Here is a 24,578-nt window from a genome sequence, read left to right on the forward strand (position 1 = left end):
AGGGTATCCAGTGCTGCAAAGAGAGACGCTGTCTCAAGTGAAAAAGGGGTGTGGGAGGGAGAGAATTCTTATGCCTCGAACACCTTCAATGTCATTGCTGTCATGGACTCTCTCCCATTCATCCTTTGGAGACTTTGACACTGTGTTCACAGGATACTCACTAAATTCTGCAGCAGCCTAAATTAGTCAGGGTTCTCCAGGGAGACAGAACCCAAAGGATATACATGTAGCCAGAGAGATATTTATGTTAGGGAGTCAGCTCACAGAAGTGTGGAGGCTGTCACGTCTAAAATCTGCTGGGCAGACCAGCAGGCAAGATTTCTATGTTGCAGTCCTGGAGAAGAATTTCTTCCCCTTCAGGAAATGTGTTTTATCCCTGGAGGCCTTCCTCCTAGTTAGTCTCAGCTGTCAACTTGACACAGCCCAGAGTCATCTGAGTAAGTCTCAGCTGGAAGATTATACTGGCCTGTGACTATGACTGTGAGGCATTTTCTCGATTGCTAACTGATAGAGAAAGGCCCAGCCCACTGTGGGTGGTTCCGTCCCTAGGCAAGGGGTCCTGAACTGAACAAAAGAGCTAGCTGAGCAGAGCATAAGAAGTAGCCAGCAAATAGCTTTCTTCCCTAGTTTCTGTTTCAGTTCCTGTGTGAATTCCTGCCTTGATGTCCCCTGGGGATAGAATGAAGTGTAAACTGAAATAAACCCTTTCCTCTCCAAGTTGTCTGTGGTGTTTATCACAGCAACCGAACGCAAACTAGAATATGAACTACTAACTGGGTGAAATCAAGGCTTTCCTCTCAAATAGCTCTAGGATGTCAAGTTGAGAATCAAAAGACCCACTGGGCCATCACCATAGTGTATTTTATTTATGTTTTCTGTGTGTGCAGTACATGTGTAATGTGTGTATGGATGTGGGCTAGAGGTTAATATAAGGTGCCTTCCTCCCTTCTCCACCTTAATTAACTTTCTGTAGCGTGTGTGTGTGTGTGTGTGTGTGTGTGTGTGTGTGTGTTACTTGCTTGTGAGTGTGTGGAAACATGCATCTCTATGCATGAATGTGGAGGCTGGAGCTGGACATTGGGCATCTTTCTCTATTGTCCACCTTTTGCTTGTTTCAGCAGGCATGTGACCAGTGAGCTCTCAAGATCCCCGTCTCTGTCCCCGAGTGCTGGGGTTACACGTACAGCCATAACAGCTTTTCTGTTTTAATCAAGTATATAAATATAGGATCTGGTGAGATGGCCCAGTTAGTAAAATGCTTGTTTGCAAACATGAGGTCCTGAGTTTGGATCCTACATAAAAACCTGTCTATAACTATGGTGCTGGGGAAGGGCAGACATAGGCGGATCCCTACATGTCATGGCTAGCCAGCCAGCCTAGTCAGCCTGTAAACACAGATTTAGTGAGAGACCCTGACTCAAAACAATAAGGTGGAGGGCTGGGAGATAGCTAATTGGGTAACAGCACTTGTTCTTCAAGCATGGAGATCCGAATTCAGATCTTCTGCACCTACAAAAGCTTGGCCTGGAAGTGAGTACCTGTAACCCCAGCACTGACAAAGACAGGGGGATCCCAAGAGTTCACTGGTTGGCCAACACGTCTGCTGAAACAAGCTTCCACCTCAGTAGGAGACTATCTCAGGCAAAATGTGGACAATAGAGAAAGATGCTCCAGCCTGCACATTCATGTGTAGAGATGCATGTTTCCACACTCTCACAAGCAAGTAACACACACATCACACACACACACACACACACACACACACACACACACACACGCTACAGAAAGTTAATTAAGGTGGAGAAGAAATAAGGCAGCACATGATGTTAACCTCTAGCTTACAGCTGCATCTACACACATGTGTACACACAGAGAAAACATATAAAATACTCTATGGTGAGGCTCAGTGGACAAACGCATTTGTAGTGTCTCCTAGTTAGCTTTGATTCTCAACTTGACGTTATCTGAGAGGAACTTGATTGAGGAACTGCCTAGATCTGGTTAGCCTGTGGGCATGGGATGTTCCCCTGATTGTTCATTGATGTAGGAGGGTGAGGCTTGGTGTTAAGTGGTGTCCTCAGCAGTCCTGGGCGGCATAAAAAGGGGTAGGTAAGCATGAGCCTGGGAGGGAGCCAGCAGCAGAATTCCTCAGTGGTTTCTGCTCCAATCCTGCCTTGACTTCCCTCAGTGAACTGTGACCTGGAAGTGAAGTAAATCTTTCCCTCCCCTAAGTCGCTTTTGGTTAGAGTGCTTTATTACAGCAACGAAAGGAGACTAGAACGCCACACAAACATGAGGGCCTGAGCTCAAACACCCAGAGCACAGGAAAAGCTGAATGCAAAAAGCGAGCGTAGCCTGGCCCAGCGCTTCTGTGGGCAGATGGGAGGCAGAGACAGGCCTGGAGGCTTGCGAGCCAAATAGTCTAGTATATACAGCAGAAAAACAGAGACCTTGACTCAAACATAGAGGAAAGTAAAGACCAACACCCAAGGTCCTCTGGCCTCCACACATACAGCATGGTATGTGTACACTCATATTGGTACATACAAAGCACACAGACAAAATAAATAATGAATAAGAGACTAAAGACTCAATCACATCTATCTTCACAGCAGTACCTAGACTAGTATTTGACCAAACACTGAGCATCACAGCCTAGCTAAGTTGACACAACGAAAGACAAACGCAACATGTCTTCATGCTTAAGACTTCAAAGCGTTTAGATGTCTCAGTCAGGACCCAGCTGGAAGCAGAATTCACTGAGATAGATTTGTTGAAAGGACTATTTTTAGAGGTGGTTATCACATGGACCCAGAAACAAGAAGTACCAAGCTACCTACCTAACAAGACTGTGAAATATTGGAGATTTTACTGATTTGAGAGGTCACTAAGTAACCTGTTAAGAGTTTCATGGGTTCTGAGAGAAGACATGACAACTCCTGTGTCCAAGACAAAGGACAGCTTATCCCATAATAAGCTCAGGAACCAGAGTATTAGCACTCAAAAAAAAAATCAGCATTCATTAATTGTAGGGGAAAAAAATGGGTTTCAGTGATATTTTTGTACATGGGTTATAATGTACTTTGAGCAGCAAAGCATTTATTCTACTTCACCAAGCTCAGTTCCCACAGAACAACATATAGCGACCCATTTAACATCTTTCACATGCAGAGTCACTAAGTTATGCCAAGAAGACCATGGGTTTACCGAACCTAATCTATTATAAAGAACACTAAGCCTGTTTCTCTACAGAGAGACAGTATTTTTATTTCCCAAGGCTGTTCAGTATATAAACATCCTTGGACAGATATGTCTTATTCAGAAAAAAATGCATAAAGATGTGATCCTCCCCCCAACCTTTGCTTTCCTCACTCTCCTCTTACAATGTGGCCCGGTGTAACCTATGACTCACTATGAAGTCACTCCTTGACCGTAATTATCATTCTCCAGCCTCAGTCTCCTAAATATGGACACTGCAGGCACATGCCACCAGGCCTGGATTAAGAATTCTATCTTGTCAATTCCTACTAACAATTGGTATTGGAAATCTGTTACTATTCACAGAGCCAGAATCAGAGTGGTAAGAAAAAGGAAAGAGTTGTCTGAGCCCATCGAGGGGTGGAGCCATGGAGGCGGGGCATCCAACAGGGACGCCAGTCATAAAGAAGTGCAGCTGCTTATGACAGAAGCAGTGCCGAAGCAGAGAGAATGGGGAAGAAGCCGAAGATCCCTCCTCCCTTCTCCTCTCTCTCTCCCTTACCTCCTCCCTCCTACTTTAATTTTTGGTATTTCCATGGGTAAAGCATCAAGGTTACAACTCCAGGTCTTCGTTCCTCTTTCTCTTCTTGCCCCTAAGAGCTTCATTTCTACCGTCCCTGAAATAGAGGAAGATTAGCACAGATCGATAGTTTAGTCTGCCATGATGCTATCATGATGCCTGTCACTAACGGGACATAGGATCACAAGCCTAGAATTCCAGGTACTCATTCCGCAGAAGAAGATAAGTTTAAGGCTAGGCTGGACAACTTTACAAGACTGTTGTTCAAAATTGAAATCTTAAAAAGAAAGGCTAGATAGTTTAGCAGTTAAGAGATGTATTGTTCTTGCAGAGTACCCGAGCTTGGCTCCCAGAGCCAACACTGGGCACCTCACAGCCATCTGTAACTCTAGTTGCAGGGGATCTGATGTCCTCTTCTAGCTTCTACTGGTACACACACACACACACACACACACACACACACACACATACGATAAATCTTTAAGAAGATGGCTAGTTTTATGTCAACTTGACATAGGCTAGTTATTTGGGAGCAGGGAGCCTCGACTGAGAAAATGGCTCCCTAAGATCTGCCTGTAGGCAAGTCTATTTTCTTGATTAATGATCAATGTGGAGGGCCAAGGCCACTGTGGGTGAGGTCATCCCTGGACTAATAGTCCTGGGTTCTACAAGAAAGCAGGCTGAACAAGCTATGAGAAACAAACCAACGGGGGGTTGGGGATTTGGCTCAGTGGTAGAGCGCTTGCCTAGGAAGCACAAGGCCCTGGGTTCGATCCTCAGCCCCGAAAAAAAAAAAAAAAAAAAAAAAAAGAAAGAGAAACAAACCAACGAGCAGCACCCTCCATCAACCTGCATCAACTCTTGTCTCAGGTTCTGTCCCTGTTTGAATTCTGTCCTGACTTCCTTTGATGATGAACAGTGCTGTGGACAAGTAAACTGAATAAACCCTTTCCTCCCCAAGTTGATTTGGTCATGGTTTCCATCACAACAGTAGTAATCCTGACTAAGACAATGGAAAAGACAACATCCACCGTTCCTTCCATTGGTCTGTTTCTAGGTACCTTTCCTGGAATTCGTGGCTATCACTGTGAATAGGAAGCTAGAGTTTCTAAAGTCAAGCCTTTAGGAGCTCACTTCCTCTCCTACTCAATGAAAGAATGCATAGTCTGTTCTGGTGTGGAAGAGAAATCCCACTGGATTGGGCTTATTGAGAGAGCTATGTCAGCCTCTCAAGTGGCTCATAAATACAACACGACTTGCTTTATAAGTGATCTAAGAGAGTTGAGAGATCTTCAAATGCGATTTTGACCATACATGGTCATGCGCAACATATTTGTTGTGTTATGTGAATTTTTTTCATTTGACTAATTAGAAAATCAAATAAAAAGGAAGAAACCAGCTGAAACTGAATATAGATGCAAATGGCATATGAGGCATGTTAGAGAGAGATAAAAATAAACAGAATCTATGCTCTAACCTACATTGACAGAGAAGGAAGGACCAGAGTGTAGCAAATACTCATGATTTGCTGTCTTGGGGTTTCTATTGCTATGATGAGACATCATAACTGAAAGAAAATTGGAGAGGAAAGAGTTTATTTGGTTTGTACTTCCACATTTTTCATCAGTGGAGGAAGCAGGACAGGAACTCAAGCAGGGCAGCAACCTGGAGGCAGGAGCTGATGCAGAGGCCGTGGAGGGGTGCTGCTTACTGGCCTGCTCTTCATGGCCCGCTCAGTCTTCTTCCTTTTCTGTTATTGTTGTTGGGTTCTTTGCTTGTTTGCGTGTGTGTGTGTGTGTGTGTGTGTGTGTGTGTGTGTGTGTGTGTGTGTTTTCTCTGTTTGTTTTGAGATAAGGTTTCTCTATGTAGTCCTGGCTGTCCTGAAACTCACAGAGATCCATCTGCTTCTGCCTCCCTAGTCCTGAGATTAAAGGCATGGGCCACCACTGCCTGGCTACTCAGCCTGCTTTCTTATAGAACCCAGGACTATCAGTCCAGGAAGGCCTCAATGGGCTGGGCTCTCTCCTATCAATCATTAACTAAGATGTTGCCCTACAGGCTTGCCTACAGCCAGATCTTTCCTCAACCTTGGATCTCACCTCTCATATGACTTTTAGCTTGTGTGTAGTTAATAGAAAACTAACCAGCACACTACGTCTTGAGACACATTAAGCATTCAACATTAATGTCTGGTTTTTTTTCTTTTCATTTTAAATAAGAAGTTTATTTAAACAAGACACTTGACTTGAAGAGAAAAGTATCTAGGATCATTTTGTTCAAAAGTAATTTATCCCTACTTAAAGACAGATTGCCCTACACGTAACAGCTATGTACAAAATAACGTTATAAAATTGTCCTTGGTACAATGATAAATGAAAAACATTAAAATTCCCCAATTGAACAAGGTATTGCTTGGATTTTGTGTTGTTGGATTCTTTTGTTAAAACAATGAGAGCAAAGTAACTTACTGGAATAGAAAGATAAGAATTGAATGAGCACGCCACCAGTGGAGAAGGGGGATGTTTTCACAGAACCAGTACTGTCCCCCATACCGTCTCCATCTGATGTCAACCAAACAGAACACTGGCCATTCAGTTTAGAAAAAGGAAAAGAAAAAAGAGCAATTTGCTTGTGCACATACACCAGTTGCTTTATGTATGGTAAAGAAATGGGGACAGGGAGACGAAAGAACAGAGAAGCTATACTGCAGTAGTCAGGATGTGGCGGCACCAAATTGCAGCTTTCTAATTGAGAATGTATCCTTGGTCTATAACAAAATTCAGGAGTAAGGTAGCAGGTTCCCTTTTTCGTAGACACCTCCTGTCTGCTGCTACAACCCATCACTTGTATCTTCATCCTCCATTTCCAATTCGGCAGGTGTGTCTGTTTCCTTGATTGGTTGCCCATCAAACTGGAATCTGCTCTGCCTCATTGACAAACCCTACCATTCACAATAGCTTTCATCAGCTTACTACGTGGTGTGTGCCTCTTAACCTTAAACCGCACCACAGAACCATCCTATCCCGCCACCTTCAAATTAATATGATCGTTGTTCTCAGTCTTGACTCCTTCCTTGGGTTTTTCATCGGCCATGGCGAGCTCCGGAATCTCCCTGGTTGCCACTTCACAAAAGAGGGAGCAGATCACCAGGAGCGGCAGAAGAAGGAGGCGGCAGGGGTGGACAAGCAGCATTTACATCTTTAATCAGCACTCACTTGATTTCACTAGTCCTTTGCCTACCTCCCTAATGGGAACCAAATTAGAACTACTCATCAAGTTGGTTGGTAAAATTCAGCTATTGGCTAGCAGTTGCAGTCCCCCACACCAACTCCCTAACACAAGGATACAAGCTCATACAACATCTATCTATTAGACACCCACACTCAAATATGAACTCTGATCCTCATATTCACATCAAAAAGGAAGCAAGCAGACATAGAAGGGGACAAACAGAATTGTAAAATCCATAGTCAGGTAGCATAGTCATAAGATTCAGGTCTCTTATTTTAGTCTGTGAGTCTGTTGTTGTTGTTGTTGTTGTTGTTGTTGTTTTGTTGTTGTTTTGTTGTTGTTACTGCTCCTGCTGTTTGTTTGTTTGAAACAGGGTTTCTATATAGCCCTGGCCGTCCTGGAACTCACTTTGTAGACCAGGCTGACCTTGAACTCACAGAAATTTCCTTGCTAATTTCTGTCTCCCAAGTGTTGGAATTAAAAACATGTGCCACCACTGTCCATCCAATGCCTTTTTTTAAAAACTGCTAGTATTCTGTCTCAGGTCAGGAGGGTGAAGAAGAAGCTGGCCATCTTGGAAGGTACCTTTAGTACTTAGCTTTTTCTGGGAAGACAAAAAGAAACTTATTCACACCAGACAAGGAGGACATCAATAAGCCAAAGAAAGTATTCTATCCAAGTCAACCATGGGAAACCAATGAGTTTATTAGGGTTAGTTGAAGAAATATGGGTGATTCAAAGGCAACTATGCCACCAGGAAGTGTCCTAGGCAACTGTTTGTTTGTTTGGTTGGTTGGTTGGATGGATGGTTGGTTGGTTGGTTGGTTGGTTGGTTGGTTGGTTGGTTTGAAACAGGTTTTCTCCACATAGCCCTGGCTGTCCTAAAAGTCACTCTGTAGAGCAGGCAGAGCAGGCTGGCCTGGTTTCTTTTTGTCTTCCCAGAAAAAAAAAATCAAGCAACAGCAACAACAACAGCAAAAGTACACAGACTAAAATAAGACTTGACTCTTAGTTGATTATAAAATTTAAGAGATTCAATGAAAGGTAAGAAGAAGTAACATAGTTGATAGAGTATGCAGGAGGAGACCATGCTATATACAGCCAGCTATACTAAGCAGCTATACCACTCACTAGTCACATATGCACTAGGAACAATTTACAAAAATTTTTACCATTGAAGAGTCCTCTGAACAACTTATAGGCAATTACACTACTGAAGATTCACCAACCCCACTCAACCTTCAACTTTCTATATAACTTTAAGGGAGAGACGAAGAGTTAGACTGATTTCCTAGTAGGATAGAAGGGACAGAGGTCATGGCTAAGTACTAAAGGTACCTTCCAAGATGCCCAGCTTCTTCTTCACCCTCCTGACCTGAGACAGAATACTAGCAGTTTTTAAAAAAGGCATTGGATGGACAGTGGTGGCACATGTTTTTAATTCCAACATTTGGGAGGCAGAAATTAGCAAGGAAATTTCTGTGAGTTCAAGGTCAGCCTGGTCTACAAAGTGAGTTCCAGGACGGCCAGGGCTATATAGAAACCCTGTTTCAAACAAACAAGCAAACAAATAAACAAACGTACCACCAAAAAAAAAAAAAAAAACCCACAGAGGCATTGTAGGCTTTTTCTCCTGCAAGTAGGCCTCTGCTTAGGTGAGGGACTGGCTCAACAAGTCCAAGACCAGATCAGGAAAGGAAAGGTTACACAACAGTTACCCAGTCAACCATCCTATCTTCCTTCAATTAGAGGAGGAAAACTTCTCAGAGACTTTAAAAAAAAAAAAAACAGCCTCCAAAAGAGACTAGATTTTTTTTCCAGTTTCCTTCATCCCCCTCTGCTTTGCAGAGGGTCTTTTCCTCTGTGTGCCTGCTGCCTTGGTGTGTTCTCTCATCCCCAGCAAATACCTTTCTTCAACAGCTGATTCTGTCTCCTGCTATGGACAGGGTTAGATTTCTCCACCACTACCTGTCACACCCCAGAATTTTTTTCCTGCCTTCTAACTCTTTAACTGGCAGAGAAAACAAATCCAGTCAAGACCTCTAGACTGTATCACAAGGAGGGAAGAGTCCTCATGGGGATTTCATGAAGACTAATACATTTTATGAATTATGCCCCTATGAACCACACAAACCTTGTGAACATTCCTCCTTTCTCCATGAGGGATTGACAATGGGCCCAGTGTCATGAGAATTTCCTGTGGATAATCGTATTACTCTGATTCAAGTTGATCATGTCAAATCCAGAGGATATATGTATATATTACATCTTTTTTTTTTCTGGTTCTTTCCACCCCAGTTTCTTGAGCCTCAGAGGTAATGATACACAGGGATTATATAGAGATCAACTCAGAAGTTCAACAAATTGCAAGTTTCCCAATAATTATGGAAATGAGTCCCTATGGCCTGTGACTGTCATGAGGGGATCACAGATGTTTAGAAAGAAAGTGTATAGGATACCACATCTGTTTAACAAAGCAATGACAGCAGCCTCCCCACTCCTCCACCATTTTCCTTGCCATAATTTTTTGCCTGCGGTTGTAATGTGAAACATGAACTCTCTCCCGTGGAGTGGGCTTTAAGTCCAACCAGAAGTTAGTTGATTACACCTACAACAGTCGTACCAATATTGCACCGACAGGCACATATTGCCAGGCATGGTGATAGTATAACATACTGGGCCCATAGCTCAGCAAGACCTTTAATAATAATTCTATCACAGTAGCTCGTACAGCACCTTCAGGCACTGTAAATGCTAGCCAATAGAAGGAAGCTTCCAGCACAATCCTATTTTTGACTTCTTTGTGGACTACAAGAATACTGTATGGGGTCTTCAGAAATAGAAACTTCCCACTAGTTCTAGTGTTCAACCAAGACGGCAATAGCTTGCATGTGGCGTGGGTAGAGATCAGGGGCTTCCCTGTATAACAACATATAAAGAGGCAGCCCACTCCATCACTGGCACCAATAACCTTATGGCTTTTAGAATGCCACACAGGGTGCCTTTGTTCAGACTCCTTAACTCGTTTTCACTGTTCTCCTGGATGTTGTTCCAAGGCTGCAATAACACTTAAGAGTTAGCATTATATAATGAAACCTTTTTTACAGTGGGTGGACAGGATCTAGGAAGCACAAGTGCCATTATTTCCAAGCAAGTGTAAATTGGTCTTGGGATCTAGTAGCTAAGGGACTGCTAAAAAAAAAAAAACTAGTTAGGAAGGTCCGATATAGCATCAAAATAGCTCTCAAACCACTTGTGTCTTTGCTCCCATCAAGAGTGGTGCTGAATGCACTGTTGTGGATGAGGAGCACACCTTTCTTTAGATGAGACTGAGCATGCTCAGAGTGACCACATCTCTGTTTACGTCTTTATGGTCCAGCTTACCTCCGGGAGCTGCCTGCTTTCTTTGCCAATCATAATGGGCTACAGAAGGGTGTGGTCTGTGCCCCCTCTCACCCATGCATAAATGCTCGCCTTAATAGTTTATATATTCAAATGAAAGCTTCCAGTAATGTATGGAAGATGTGTCTGAGCAGTCTGTGCTCACACTGTATACTTTCACACCAATGAGAGATGTACACAGCAAACGAATCTTTTCTGCATGCACTGCTATGCTTCCACCAAACTGCCTTGGTGGTTGCCGTGGATTAAGCTGTACCTCGCTCTAACATCTAAAGCCTTCACAATAGCGAGCGACCAGGAAACCCTATCCAAGTGAGGGCCTCTGGTTACTCTGTTTGCCCTTCAGCTACTGACAACTCATTAGGGAGCAACTGGGGCGGTTACCAAGTCATGAGATCTTCTCCCTCAGTGGCTGGTAGAGTGGGGATCATCTGTGCTTTTTAGTGGTCCATCTTTTCGGTGAACTGCTCAGGCTTCAAGGCCTTTCAGAGGTCCATAAACACACTATTCGTCTTTTTATCCCCTTCCCCATTTGTTATCAAGTGACCTCGATTTGTCTGATTTCCTTTCAACTCTGAAACTTGCCATTCTCTGGTGGTAAAAAAAAAAAAAATTGGAAATTGAGCACTTTCATCCCTCCCTCCTTCTTAGTTACACTTCCTGCTAATACGGAGAATGCCTCCTGTATAATTATTTCCAGGTCAAGTTCCCGGAGATGGGTCAATTCCCTCTAGACAGACAGGTAAGCCTCGGTTGCATGCCTCATCATTTGCAACAGGGATTGTGGAAATGCAATTACAGTTTGTAAGCGAACTATTCTATATTGCATAGAGGAAAGTTGCCACCCCACCCTGTACCAATCTGTGAGTCTGTCAGTTCCTGTTCACATCCAAGGTATCATGATAATTTTCCCAGGGAAACTATTCACCTACATAGAATGGGCACTAACAGACCAAAGACAGGTTTCCATCCGAGTCCAGATTGGGGACAGTCATTATATTGGTATTACTCATGGAAGCATGGGTGACAAAGACAACAATACCAGCAGGATATTCCCCTGGGCAAATGTGGGCTGCTACAGCCCTGAAGAGTGCCTTCTGCAACTTATGAGAAACTGTACTATCAAGGAGTTCCCAACCCCCTGTCAACCTTTCACCTCCTTGGACCGTAGAGAGACTTTGAGAAGATCTCATGAAGATTCATGAGCCCTCTGAGCCACATTAAATAAGCTCTATGAGCTTCCCCTCCTTCCAAAAGGGAACACTAGTTTGTCCAAACTCTTGAGGGCAGCTCATGGAAGATCACGGCTACTCTGATACAAGATGAAAATGGTCACGTACACTCTGGAGGAAACAGAGGCACAATTCTTCTGTTGCTTTTAGGACACCTCTGCCTAAGGCTTTTGAAGGCAAGCACTGCCCCAAGCTAATTTCTCACATAACATAAGCGGACTTCAGAAACTTTGAACCAAAAGAGCAAAGCAAAACAAAAAGCCAAATGTGTGATTTTTACAGTTTCTAAGGTCATTAAATTTGTCTATCTTAGGTTGAAAAATGCAATTATATCTCATTAACAGAGATTTAGGCTGTCCTTAGCACAGTAGCTGGTCATGTTTCTTCATTGTTTCACAATGCGGATGAAGGGTTTCTGCTTTATATGGAGAAACTATACTATGTTAGACAAGAGCATTTCTGAAATGAGAAACGTGGACAAAAATATGCATATAGACAGGTAAGGTAAGGTAGCATATATCTTCAGTTACAGCTTATGGACATTAAAAAAAAATTTTCACTTTAGCTCAGGATTTAATACTGGCCTGGGCAGCAAAGTAATGCCCCACTTTAAAAAAAAATAAATAAATAAAGGAGGAGGAAGAGGACAGGAGGGAGGAAAGAAGTATGTGTGCTGGGCTCTTATGGAATTATCTGGTTAGTATGAGTCTCCCTCTGGAAGCTGCACTTTGCACTTTCATGTTTGGAATGGAAGCTATACAATTGGATGGTACCTTAGCTGCCTTGATTCCAGTTGATTAATTGAGAGATAAATGTCAAATGGACTAAGCCAGGAAACCTTCAAGTATGAACTTGTCCACACGTATGCATTTGTGTGGAGTGTTCCTGTGGATTACAGTACATTAGAAATTATATCTGACTTCTTGGGTTCTGAAGACAAATTACTTATATTTAAATCCTATTTTGATACTTAATATCACAGGATCTTGGTAACATATTGTAGGTTGATGTCATTATGCAGGCGAAGGCAGGTACAGGATAGAACGAGGCCTGTCGTTGGATGAGAAGGAAGGATGGGTAGGAGAAAAGTTTTAAAGAGGAGAGGAGACTGGAGCAAGGGGAGAGCAGCGGGAGAAGCAACATGGAAGCAGATATGAATGATCCTTGCCATGCATCCTTACATAGATACAGGCTGTTATGAATATTTTTTTTTTCCGGAGCTGGGGACCGAACCCAGGGCCTTGCGCTCATTAGGCAAGCACTCTACCGCTGAGCTAAATTCCCAACCCTGTTATGAATATTCTTAAGGGATGGATGTGTACAGGATTTTATGTATCTAGAAGAGCAAAGTATATCTTATCTAAGTGGGTGGTTTATATCCTTATCAATTGGTTGCAAGTTAATTGTGTGGAAGTATTGTACATTGAGCATTTAACACATAAATCTGGTTGTTGGGTTCCAGTTTTCTCAATAATGATTTCACTGGGTGTTGGGAGTGTGAACAGAGTCTGTGACAGGAAGCCATGCTGGGCTATAGAAGGCTTGTGGCTAGTGTGGCATGGGGCCACGTTAGCATGGCCCTCGGAATGTGATGTGAGTCTCAGGCGTGGTAACAACCACCAAGGGGACAGTGTGTGAAAGTAGTAACAGAGAAACAGCTAGAGCTCCTTAATTATACCGCAACAAAATGTCTTACCCTATCTTCAGTTTCCTTATTTGTCAGACAGATAACTATAATATCTATTTCTTGTATTTACAATGAATAGTAGAGCATAGAAAAGCACCTTGCATATGCACCTATCCACATACCTGTGAGTAACATATATACACAACAGGCATACACCTATTGATACATATAATGAGATAAGGAAGGGGGAAATCAGAGAAAGATTTAGCAATGGAGAAAGTCATAAGTTTAATTTTTCAAATCCTAATTTTAATGATGGTTATTAAACATTTTAACCTCCCTTTTACCCCATCACCTACCAGAGGTAGTGAAAAAGAAAGGATATAGGGGAAGTGGACATTTAGAAATGGTTCTTTGGAGTAACTCCCATCTGTGCTGTCTGGAAATTGGCAGTTCAGTTCACAGATCCACAGTAGCAGCTTGAGTCAGGACAGCAAACATGAATTAACAGTGGGGGCATGTCCTAGCAGAGACAGCCAGGCCTCAGCCTTGGCTGGAGTCAGTAGCAGGAAAGACCAGCAGAAATGTCAGAAAAAGTTCTCAGCTGTGTCTCTCTCAGCAAAGTGGAAGATCAGCGAAGACTTGAGACCAACAAGCACTGCACAACTAGCTCTATGAGCAAGCCTAGCCCATCCTCCATCACTATCTGTTGAGTCCTTTTAATACTCCCTCCAAACATCACATGTCCTCCATGGGTCTTGCCTCAGCAGGCGTCTGTCTCAGCTGACATTGCTCTGCCAATCAGCCTGAGCCTGCTGAAGCAGCAAGGAACTGCAGCACACCACCAGAAGTTTTTTTGTTTTGTTTTGTTTTGTTTTGTTTTGTTTTGTTTTGTTTTTTTGCTGTGTTTCTCTCTATGGAGTCCCAACAAATGAAGTTCAAGTATGAAACTTAAGGCAGACCAATACATGTGTGTCAGCAAAGAATCCTTCGTCCTTCATCACGTGTCCTTTCACGTGCTTGCTTTAGCAGAGCATCCTTTCACCTGTGTCCTTCAATTGTTTGCCTTAGCAAAACACCATTCAACACAACCGACTATCCAAAGAACCATTAAGTTTCCACTCCAGAAGGTTCATGTACAAATGCCCTGAGATGGGAAAGATTTTTGATGACGGAGATGAAAACGGGCCAGTAATGGATGGGCTATATGGTGTAAAGGAATCTGGAAAAGAGTAGTAGGCCCTGATGACTTAGGTAGCTCTTAAGGGTTCAGACCAAGGACTTTGAATTGGTGTCATAGTAGTTCAAGAAAGAAGTGGTCAGATCTGAGGGGGGAAGAATCAAACCCTGGTCCTCCTTTCCTACTGAGACTATTAGATAATCAACAGACAAAAGAGGAGCAAATTCCTTTGTAACTAATAAAATAAGATGAAGAGGATTATATCACCACTTAAAACTCCTAATGAATGAGTTGATAGGAGCATTGCTCATCAGTGACTGCTAACATTACAAAAAGAAATGGACAAGCACACACTTGTGTATTGCCTAATGGAAACGTGCACAGCCACCTATGACATAATCTTGCCCTAAATCGAAATTGAGCCTGATAAAACATCTCGATGGCACTACTGATTCACACAAACGTACAGGAGGGAAGGATACCTGCTACGTGCAACAAAGGTCAAAACTCACATTGTGGCAGAAAACACAACACGGTCACAACCCAGTCGCTTACGCCCAAAAGAGACAAATAAAATTAGAGACCTTAAACATGTACCAACCAAGCACAGTCAACTCAAAAAAACTAGAAAAATAATATATGTGAGTGTGGATAAACAGAAAGCAGCTAGGTCAATGGTGGCTCAGGACTGTAGCGCTAAGGTAGAGAGAATAATAGCTAATACGTCTGAATTTCCTTTTTGGTAATGAGAAAGCTTAAAAATTGATTGTGGAGATAGTTGTACAACTCTGAAATATTAAGAATCTCTCAATAATACACCTTAAATCTCTGAATAGCAGATTGTGTGGTATGTAAGTTGTATTCTAAAAACACTGATACACATAAGTTATATATTTTATATATACAGTATGTAGAGAGTGTATTATTATCCAGTATGGCCTGAAGATGACAAACGATAGACGGACTTTCCGTTTGGAATGAGCGAGTTTAGTAAGTACATAGCACACAAAAGCAAGAATAAAGAGAAAGGCAAGCAGCAGAGAGAAACCAAAACGTCATCCAACTGGGCACTCAAAACACCCAGCAGAAACTGAGTGGGAAAGCCCCATCCCGTCAGCCAGCTAGAGTTTCTGACTAAGAGAGTAAAAGTGTCCCTTCAGGTGAAGCTTCCCAGTAAAAGAACAGATAGCAGCAGCAGAAAGGTAACATCATCAAAATGGACTTTTAACACCATCTGGCTGAAACTGACTGGACAAGCTGAAGCAGTCAGCTGAACTTCAGTTTCCTATTGCCACTCCAGGCATTTTAATGTCACGGGGTAGACAATAGTAACCTCTGTTAGAAATGGTTTACCTTAGAGCTGTTTTCAAAGTCATGGTGTTTTTACTCGGGTTGTTATGCTGTTTTCTTCTCCTGGTGTTACAGAAGTATGTGTGCTGGGCTGTCTACAGACAAAGGGCCTTGGAGGATACTATGAGAAAAACATGCTTGCCTCTTAAACAGGGGATGGGAAGGCAACCCCATTTCCAGAGCCAGCTTCTCAATGAGCCCAAATAGCATATACAATTTACACATATTATATGCAATATAGTTATGTCTCAAATATATTTTACATTATTCAAAGTATAATATAATAGAACTGTCAAAATATAAAATCATAAAACTATCAAATATGTAAAAGAAGAGATCCGAGGATGTAGAAGAATATGCGAAGAATGGAATATTTCTATTCAGAGGAAATGATGTTATTCAAGGAAGACTACCATATTTTAGAGGTGAAGAAGTAACTCTGCGACTGCCATGTTTCTTGAAAGAGACAAGGAAGGACCCAGACGGTGGTGTTACGAAAGCCACAGTAAGAGCTTGGGATGTTACCTGAGAACAATAGAAATTGTGGGCTGCTGAATGACTTGGTTGCTAAGCATTACAAATCTGCCTTCCACTTGAACAGTGAAGAGAAGGGGGAACCCCGTAAGAATTACTGCTACTGGGTACCATGTTATGTTTTACGATGGTGGCAGGGGGGATGAGCATTTTTAACAGGAATTGTCTGGTTGGGTTGGTATGCAGTAGGGTAGGAAAGTGGCAAAATTGACCTAACCCAACTAAGTGGAACATCAGACACTGGCATGTTTCATGGGTAAGGAAAAAGAGACTGGTTTTTGTTCATATAGTTGGAAGGAGCTAAGGAAGAAGTAAGGCTGAATTGTAATGGGCTATTGTTCGAATAATTCCAGTCAGGCTAGAAACCTTTCTGACAAGTATTAAGCATTCTTTCTCTGAAATACGTTTTGGTCTAAATAACTAAGTTTCCATTCAGCAGTTAAGGGTCTACCATGAGAAAGTACCATTTTTGCCAGAAGTGAGTTTCCCAAACAGCTCTTGGATAAAATAATCCCTTCTGGAATTTGAATTCTTCAGAATCATCTACACTGGGTTAATAATTAAGAGTTCCTCATACTGTCTAGTTTGTTTGTTTCACCTGTGTACAGGATTCCGATTTCACAAAATCCTCCCAGTAGAATTATTCAACCTGATGTCAAAGAAAGGTCTACCTATTCTAGCAACCCAAGGGCAAGTCTCTGCTAGCACAGGAAGAAAAAAGGTGGGAGGCTAAGAGGCCACAGAAACTGATCCTGCCCAAAACCAAAATACAGAAGAGGGTTCCAACAATAGCTGGGCTTTGCATTTTCTCTCACACCCTCTCCAAGCATCTAGAACTTTGCCTTTAAGACACCAACAGCCATCTGGTGCTTAATAAATTCTTCAGACCTAGGGTGGGAATGGGATGGGAGGAAAACCTTTTTAGAGGCAAAATGAGAAATAGAGAAAAGGGGAGAGGAGACAAGAGAATGAAGGCATGATCTCTGTCTGTCTCTTTGCGTGTGTCTTTCTGTGTGTGTGTGTGTGTACTCCTGAGTTCTGTCTGTCCTATGAACATTAGCCAACACCTCTGTCCCTTGAGTCACAATTAGAAATGTCCAATTGAATGCTCTTTTACTGACTATCCTATTAAATGGATTTCATTTGTCTACTTTATTCTTTACACCCACTAAATTCTTCTCCAGTTGCTTCCATGACGTATGATTTCAGTACATACTCCACCAAGGGCCTTTAGCTCAGACACCTCCCTAGTTAGAAAGATTCTTCAAATCTCAGTGTAAAGCCAGATCCAATTTCTTTTCTGATTATGCTCATCGCTGAAACAGAATAATAAAAACATGATAAAAATAATATTGCCTTTATTTTGAAAGATTGTATTGCTTAGGGTGCTCTGGTGCTTGGTAGAGGGGTGGTTTAAGTCAGAGGTGGCCAAGTGTCTATTGTAGCTGGGAGGACAACTCCTACCTTACACAAAGAAGTCTTTCGGTTTAAAAGCTGGAGGTGTAGGTACACTGCATCTGTATGCAAATGTCCAGCCACCAAGTTCCAGCAGTCTTGACTGGCATCCTGCCCTCCTCCACTATTCTGGGGCGCAATCCCACCCACCTACACTCACAATCACCAGGTCTGATTCCCTGAGGTCTGAGGAACCCACGGCTTAGGGTGTTTAACTACCCTAAAGGTTGATTTTGCAGCGACCGAAACTCAAGACAGTAACCCTCTAGACAGTAACAATCAATTTTGGGTGATCCACACATTCCCTTCCGCAAGGGCAGCGAAGAGACTGTACTAGATAGAATAGGGCTCATGGTTAGGTAAGGAATAGTTCACAGTTGCTTTAGATTTTAGAAGCCAGTTTGTGCTGAGTAAAAGAAAAAGACATGGGAGCTTTTTTTTTTTTTTTTTTTTTTTTTTTGGTCATCTCAGAACTGCACTTCCTACCTTGGTAATCAGAAAAATGCTAGGGCAACCTCAAAGTACTGTGAGGATGCTCGTTAGACGTGCCAAGATGCTCTGTAGTAACCCTTGCGAGGGATCGCTGTCCATCGAGGAGAAATTTGGGGAGCTCGCCAGGTTCTCAGAGGCCCTCGTGGCCACGCCCTATTAGGCCTCAGTTTCCATGTGTAAAAAATGGCCACACCACCCAAATCCCTTTCCCGACAGAGAAAGACTGGAGTGCTGCGCTGCTACACCTCCAGAGAAAGAGTTTCTTTCGGTTTTCAGCTCCAAGAAAAGTAAATCGTCCTAACGCTTGCTCCTTCGGTGCAGGATCAGACCACAGCTACAGGAGGACAAACTGGACCGGCCTCATGGCGCCTATGCGTATGAAGCACACAGACAAGTGCACAGACTGGGTCAAGGCCCGCTGTGCTTCAGTGTCTGGCTTGCACCACAGGCTAAGGACAGCTTGCACTACGCTTGCGCAATAGGCGCGCACCGCCTTCAGCCGGCCCCGCCTCTCCCCTTCCCTAGCCCGGCCGTCCGCGCGGAGCATTGTGGGACACAAACAAAGTGCCCCCAAACAGGCTGGAGTGAAACGAGCGGCTACGGCGGCGCCGGCTCGCACGCGCGCTGCGGCGGCTCCCTCCCAGCCTCCTCCTCTCCCCTCAGTCCCTTTCCCCTTCCCCACCCCGCCCCGCCGGGCCAGCGCGAGCCATCGCCCGCCCTCGGCAAACCGCCCCCAACCGCCGCCCGCGCGCAGCGGGCTGGGCCCCTCGCTCCTCCCCTCAGGCCCACGGGCGCCGGGCGCTCTCCTCCTCGCGCCTCGCACTCTCGCACCTCGCGTGCACGCGGGTGAGCGGCGCCGCCATGCGCGCCCAGTCCCAGGCTGCACACTGGCCTAGGCGCGGCGGCCCGAGATAGGGTCCCCTGAGCCTCCCGGGGGAGGAGAGGAGCCAGCCGCGCGCTCCGCCCCCTCCCCCCGGGTTGCCGCCGCTACCGCCACCGCCACCTCGCCGCCCCAGCCTGGCGGGGAAGAGGAGGAGCAGTTGCAGGCCTCCGGGCCCCGGCACCGCCGCCCGCAGGTAACGGGGAGGGGAGGGTCAGTGGGGAGACGGCAGGCCAGTCCGGGGACTGACACCACTTGTCACCCACCTGGACGCGGGAGGGAAAGGAAACCTGGTTTGTCACCCTAATTCGTGCCTAGAGGTACCCACAGGGTCCCCCTCATTGGCGATTAATCCTTGGAGGGGGGCTGGCCTTGGTCCCAGCGGTGGACCTGAAGCAGTCACCCAGATCTTCCAGGGGAGCATAGCTGCAAGAAAATCCGCCCAACAACAAATGCTATGCTGGCGGGTTGTTTATTACCCGCTCACCTGGTCTACCCGAGAGCCCTAGAGCTGTTTATTCCTTCCTCTCCCAGGCTGCCCCACTCCCCCTATTGGAACTGCACTTTTCTTAAAAAGAAATGAGGAAGAGAATGCAAATACTTCTTCCCCCTCCCACCTACCTGAGGATCACTCTATTATCTGGTCTTTTTTACTCTCGGTCTAACAAAAAAGCCAGGGGTTACCTGCAAGTGAAATGATACTAAGTTACAGCTGATTAAAGGAAATTGCATCTGTTTGGTTTTTTGTAAACCTTGACCAGAACCTATTGTAAACCGCGATGTCCTTGTACTTTCACGGGACTTACAGAAATTAAGACCAAAACTACTTTTTTAAGCATATAAGCATACTAATCTGTTGAGCTTGTTTTTTTCGGAAAAATTCTCAACTTCCGCTTATTAGCATTTTTCTCAGAGATAAGTTAATACCAAAATATAACTATACACTATAAATAGGTATGTACCAGAGGCTGGATAAAGATCTGATATTTCATCATTTGCCTTTTTGGTAATTCTTGATTTAAAAAAATACTACATTCTGATTTTGGGGGGTGTTCCACTCTATTTACTTTGATTTCCAATTGATTTATAATACTCATTTACGTCTTTGTAGTTCTCCCGGTGGAATGTAAAAAGGAGTGTTTTCTTAATATGTTTGTATTTATGGTGATTTGTATTTATTAATTACAAAAACCAGGTTTACTTAATGTGTGCAACAGTGCTTTGGTTTGTTAGATCTGTAGTCTTAGTCTCAGAACCTGATGATATAATTACTTTTGAATTTTATAGAATTGTCAGAAACTTAGTAATATTAATTGTAACTTGCCCTAGTTACCCAAGTAGTAGCTTGACAATTGAACCCGGAGACAGTTCCTGGGTAAGGTATCTTTTTCTGCTGTACTTCTCAGTAGTAATATAATTTCTTTTATGGTTTTCATTTTCACAGTTGTCAGGGAAAATACAGTGGACATATATGAATCAGATTAGTGATCAACCTTTTTCTCCATATTGTTGCCAGCTTTTTGTTGTCCTTGCTACTGTTGCTGCTGTTGAGACTGCCTCTTCCTCCTAAGTGCTGGATGGAATTAGATTTTTTTTTCCACCATGTTTGATTTTCTTTTCTTCCTCCCCGAAACAGGGTTTCTCTGGGGCTGTCCTAGAACTCACTTTGTAGACAGGCTGGCCTTGAACTCAGAGATCCCACCTGTCTCTGCTCCCCTAGCACTAGGAATAAAAGGCGTGTGCTGTGGCCACTGCCACCAGGCTCCATGTTTGATTCCTAAATATTTCCTAAAAATACCAAGTCAGATTAACAATGTCCATTAAAATTTGTGTATTCAAATTTACTCAGTAGTCCCAAAGTGTCTCCACAGCTGTAGTCAATCAAGATTCTTGTGTTGCATTTGGTGTACAGTAGTCATTCCCTTTGTTAAAAAGGGTGGTACCCAGACCACTTCTCTATTTTCTGGGCACTTAGCTGACCAAACCAATTGTTCTGTAGAATATAGTTACATTTGAACTTTGCATTGTCCTCCGAGTGTCAATTCATTTACTGCTCTGGTTATGTTCTGGTTAAGTAAAAATTTGGTTCTAGGCAAGGAAATCTATGAATACAGCCCAACACAGTTGTAAACTGAAAATAATTGTGTGTGTGTGTGTGTGTGTGTGTGTGTGTGTGTGTGTGCTCGTAATTTCATAGAGCGCACGATTTCTTTGAAAACTTTGTAAATGATAATAATCTTGTCAAAAGATCGGACATCTCTGAAACAAAGATTTAATTAGCTAAGAGAAATCTTATTTAGGAAGGATATTTAAATGGATACCTCATATTGTATCTATTAGGAGGTTATAGTTCATGACACCACACAATTGATAATGTTAAATGATTGCTTGGTTAAAGTGGTGACTATAAGGTCGTTTTCGAAGGTGTGGTTTGAGAGTTTGATTATATGTGGCCTTAAGGTAGTAGTAACTCTGCTGAGAAGCAAATAACTATGACTATACTTTGCTTAGTGGTTTTTAGCTCTTAATCAGTTACTTTATTGAAGCTCCCTGAAAAAGATTTTACTTTATTGGGGATGATCATGATGATGATGTATCTTTATTAGGACTTCTAAAGTTCTTCCTAAAAATTCAGATTAAATGCTTGATCGGTTGAACTATTGATTTTTAAAGAAATGGGGAGATCGTTATTCTAATGAACAAATAGATTTTTTTTTTTCATTTTAGGGGAATTAATGATAGCCATTATGAACATGAGATTTTGGGTGTTAGTGCTACCAGGGAGTTTTAATTTATTCATTTTATTACCAATCAGGTTCCTTTTTGAAGGCCACATTGTCCCCAGTTTGGAGATGGGAATCCTTTCAAACTGTCTTTTGACACTTAGGTTGTCCACTGTCTCAGAGTACTTTCTGATGCAGGGTATTCTAGGCTGTTTTTGTTGTGCCATTTGGAAAGGGCTTTTTATCCAGGGAATCTTGGTTATTTCAGTGAAAAATTCTATATACAAACGAAGATCTGAAAGTTTGCCGTCATCATTTCTACCAGAGTATTACTGTTTCTTGGAGGCTAGAACTCAGAATGGATTTACTTAGGGTCTCGCTGTAGTCCTCCTGACTGCCTTGAAATTCACGAAATCCTCCTACTTCTGCCTCTCCAGTGCTGGGATTAAAGGTGTAGGCCACCACACCCAGCCATTTTGCATTTGTTGTTAATCTTGAGTTCATAGTGTGATACATCCAATTGAAATTAGCAGGACAGACTTTTTTTTTTAAAGATTTGTTTATTTTGAGTACAGTGTAGCTGTCCTCATGCACACCAGAAGAGGGCATCAGATCCTATTACAGATGGTTGTGAGCCACCATGCATATCGTCCATGCAGAGGAGTCAGTACCGAATATGGGAGTTCACCAACCAACTGTAACTTAAGTTCCAGGATTCAAACACCCTCTTCTGGTCTCTGAGGGCACCAGGCCCATATGTGGCACATAGACACCTTTGTAAGCAAAACACCTATACACATAAAATTTTTAAATCTTAAGAATTCCTTAAATAAATCTCCACCTTTAATAAAAATCAGAAGTATGGGTATTGCAATTTTAAAATATGGTTTAAATAGAGTAAAATGTAAATAAACACACTCTTGTTAGCAAGATCTTCTTTTTTTTTTTTTCACAAAAATCGAAGATGAAATGGGGCTGGGGAGATGGCTCAGCGATTAAAAGCACTGACTGCTCTTCAGAGGTCCTGAGTTCAATTCCCAGCAACCACATGGTGGCTCACAACCATCTGTAATGGAATCTGATGTCCTCTTCTGGTGTGTCTGAAGACAGCTACAGTGTACTCATATATAATAAATAAATATTAAAAAAAGCTTTACTCAAGAAATTTCACTCAAGGGCCTAAGTTGAGGACCCCAGTACTATCCAAAAAAAATAAAAAAATCTTGGCTTGGCCCAAGTGCCAGAGGGTTACAGTAGGGTAGGATGAAGCCATATAGTAGTACTTTTAAGTATTACATTTACATCCAGATTCCTTTGACTAATCTTTGAAAATTTGCAGAGAAGTACCTTTGAAGCTTGCTTTTGTAGGTGTTATAATTTAAGTAACAATTTATGAAAGAAAAACTGAAAAAAAAATCCTGTTCTATGGGATGGGTATTGGCTTCATGGTAAAGCCAAGCATGCAAACTTGGATTTAGATCCCTATCGCCAGAGAATTAATTGGTATATCTTAGATGTCACAGCTAGTGAGTGGCATACTTGGGTTTTAAATTGAAATGTATTTTCAAAGCTAGTGCTTACCTACTTTCTGTATCTCACAACTGAGTGTAACAAGCCATGACAGGGAGCTTATTTTCAGTCACACTACTCACATTATACTATAGGAACACTAAAATTGTATGCCCGAAGTCACAGGTGCTCGTCATGACTGTTATAAATCTTTACATTTCAACCCCTCCTAAGAACTGTGGGAGGCCTGACCCTGTATCGGGATTTACCTGTGGGGTAAGACTTTAAACGTATCAGAAATCAAGATGGATTGATGAATGGATAGGTTTATGAAGGAAAAAGTATATTGCAGAGTGTGGATGACAGAATGTAACTAGGCAGGGATGGCTATTTAGATAAACAGCTGTAAGGGTTTTACAGTTTTTCTCTATATTTGACATTTTTCACAGTAGTATGTTAGGGGGGATGAATAAATAGCTATTCTTAATTAAAAACAAGTATTGCTGGGCTTTAGCTCAGTGGACAAGAGTACTCTCCCAGCATGTGAGATCATTGCACTGTGTAATTGAGATAGTGACAGGCATGAACCTGTAATGCCAGCACTCTAGAGTTGGAAGCAAGAGGATTAAGGTCATTCTAGACCTAAGGCAGTTTTGGTCACCCTGCGTTGCTTCATGAGGTCCTGTCTCAAAACTGCGGTAAAGTTTGAGTCCTTCAAAACAACCACTAGTATTATGGTAATTAATAGAGACCCTCATGCTGTCAGTGTACAGAGACTAAGAGATAAGAAGAACAACCCAACCCTAAATGAGAGGAATATGTTTTTCTCTCTCAAAGTTTGGGATCTTCTACAAAGAGGGTGCAGAAAAATGGTAAGAGCCAGCCAAAGATGGTGGCTGACTTGAAGGAAATAGTACACAACAGGACAGTTGTTCTGGTAAGCTCAGTGGTTGTGACAGCATGACCAAGATCTGCACAATCCCACCACTACCTGAGGAGTGGGAATATTTGACAGCTGTTGGGTGGTTTTCTTTAATGTTAAGACTCTTGGTAGATTGACTGCACTACAGAGCAAGGCTCACTCCTAAGAGTAAATTGGGCAACATAAATTGGACTCATGGAAAAGGAGGAGAAAAAGAAAGCTAAAAGTTGGGTGGGTAGGGAGGTGAGGGTGGATATGAGAGG

At 42.8% G+C, this 24,578-nt stretch overlaps 1 protein-coding gene and 1 pseudogene across 4 annotated transcripts in view; one reads left to right on the forward strand and one right to left on the reverse strand.

Annotated features, from left to right (window-relative positions):
• Positions 1-6,557: 6,557 nt before the first annotated feature.
• Positions 6,558-6,871, reverse strand: LOC116907304 (annotated as a pseudogene).
• Positions 6,872-18,844: 11,973 nt separating this feature from the next.
• Zbtb44 (zinc finger and BTB domain containing 44) overlaps positions 18,845-24,578 on the forward strand; it is a 43,236-nt gene continuing 37,502 nt past the window's right edge. For all 4 annotated transcript variants that reach the window (XM_032909632.1, XM_032909635.1, XM_032909633.1 and 1 more), the window contains exon 1: positions 18,845-19,357. The gene's annotated coding sequence lies outside the window, so the exon portion shown is untranslated. The remainder of the gene's footprint in view (positions 19,358-24,578) is intronic.

The sequence above is a fragment of the Rattus rattus genome, chromosome 8 (assembly GCF_011064425.1).
Source record: "Rattus rattus isolate New Zealand chromosome 8, Rrattus_CSIRO_v1, whole genome shotgun sequence".
In the NCBI taxonomy this organism is placed as follows: domain Eukaryota; kingdom Metazoa; phylum Chordata; class Mammalia; order Rodentia; family Muridae; genus Rattus; species Rattus rattus.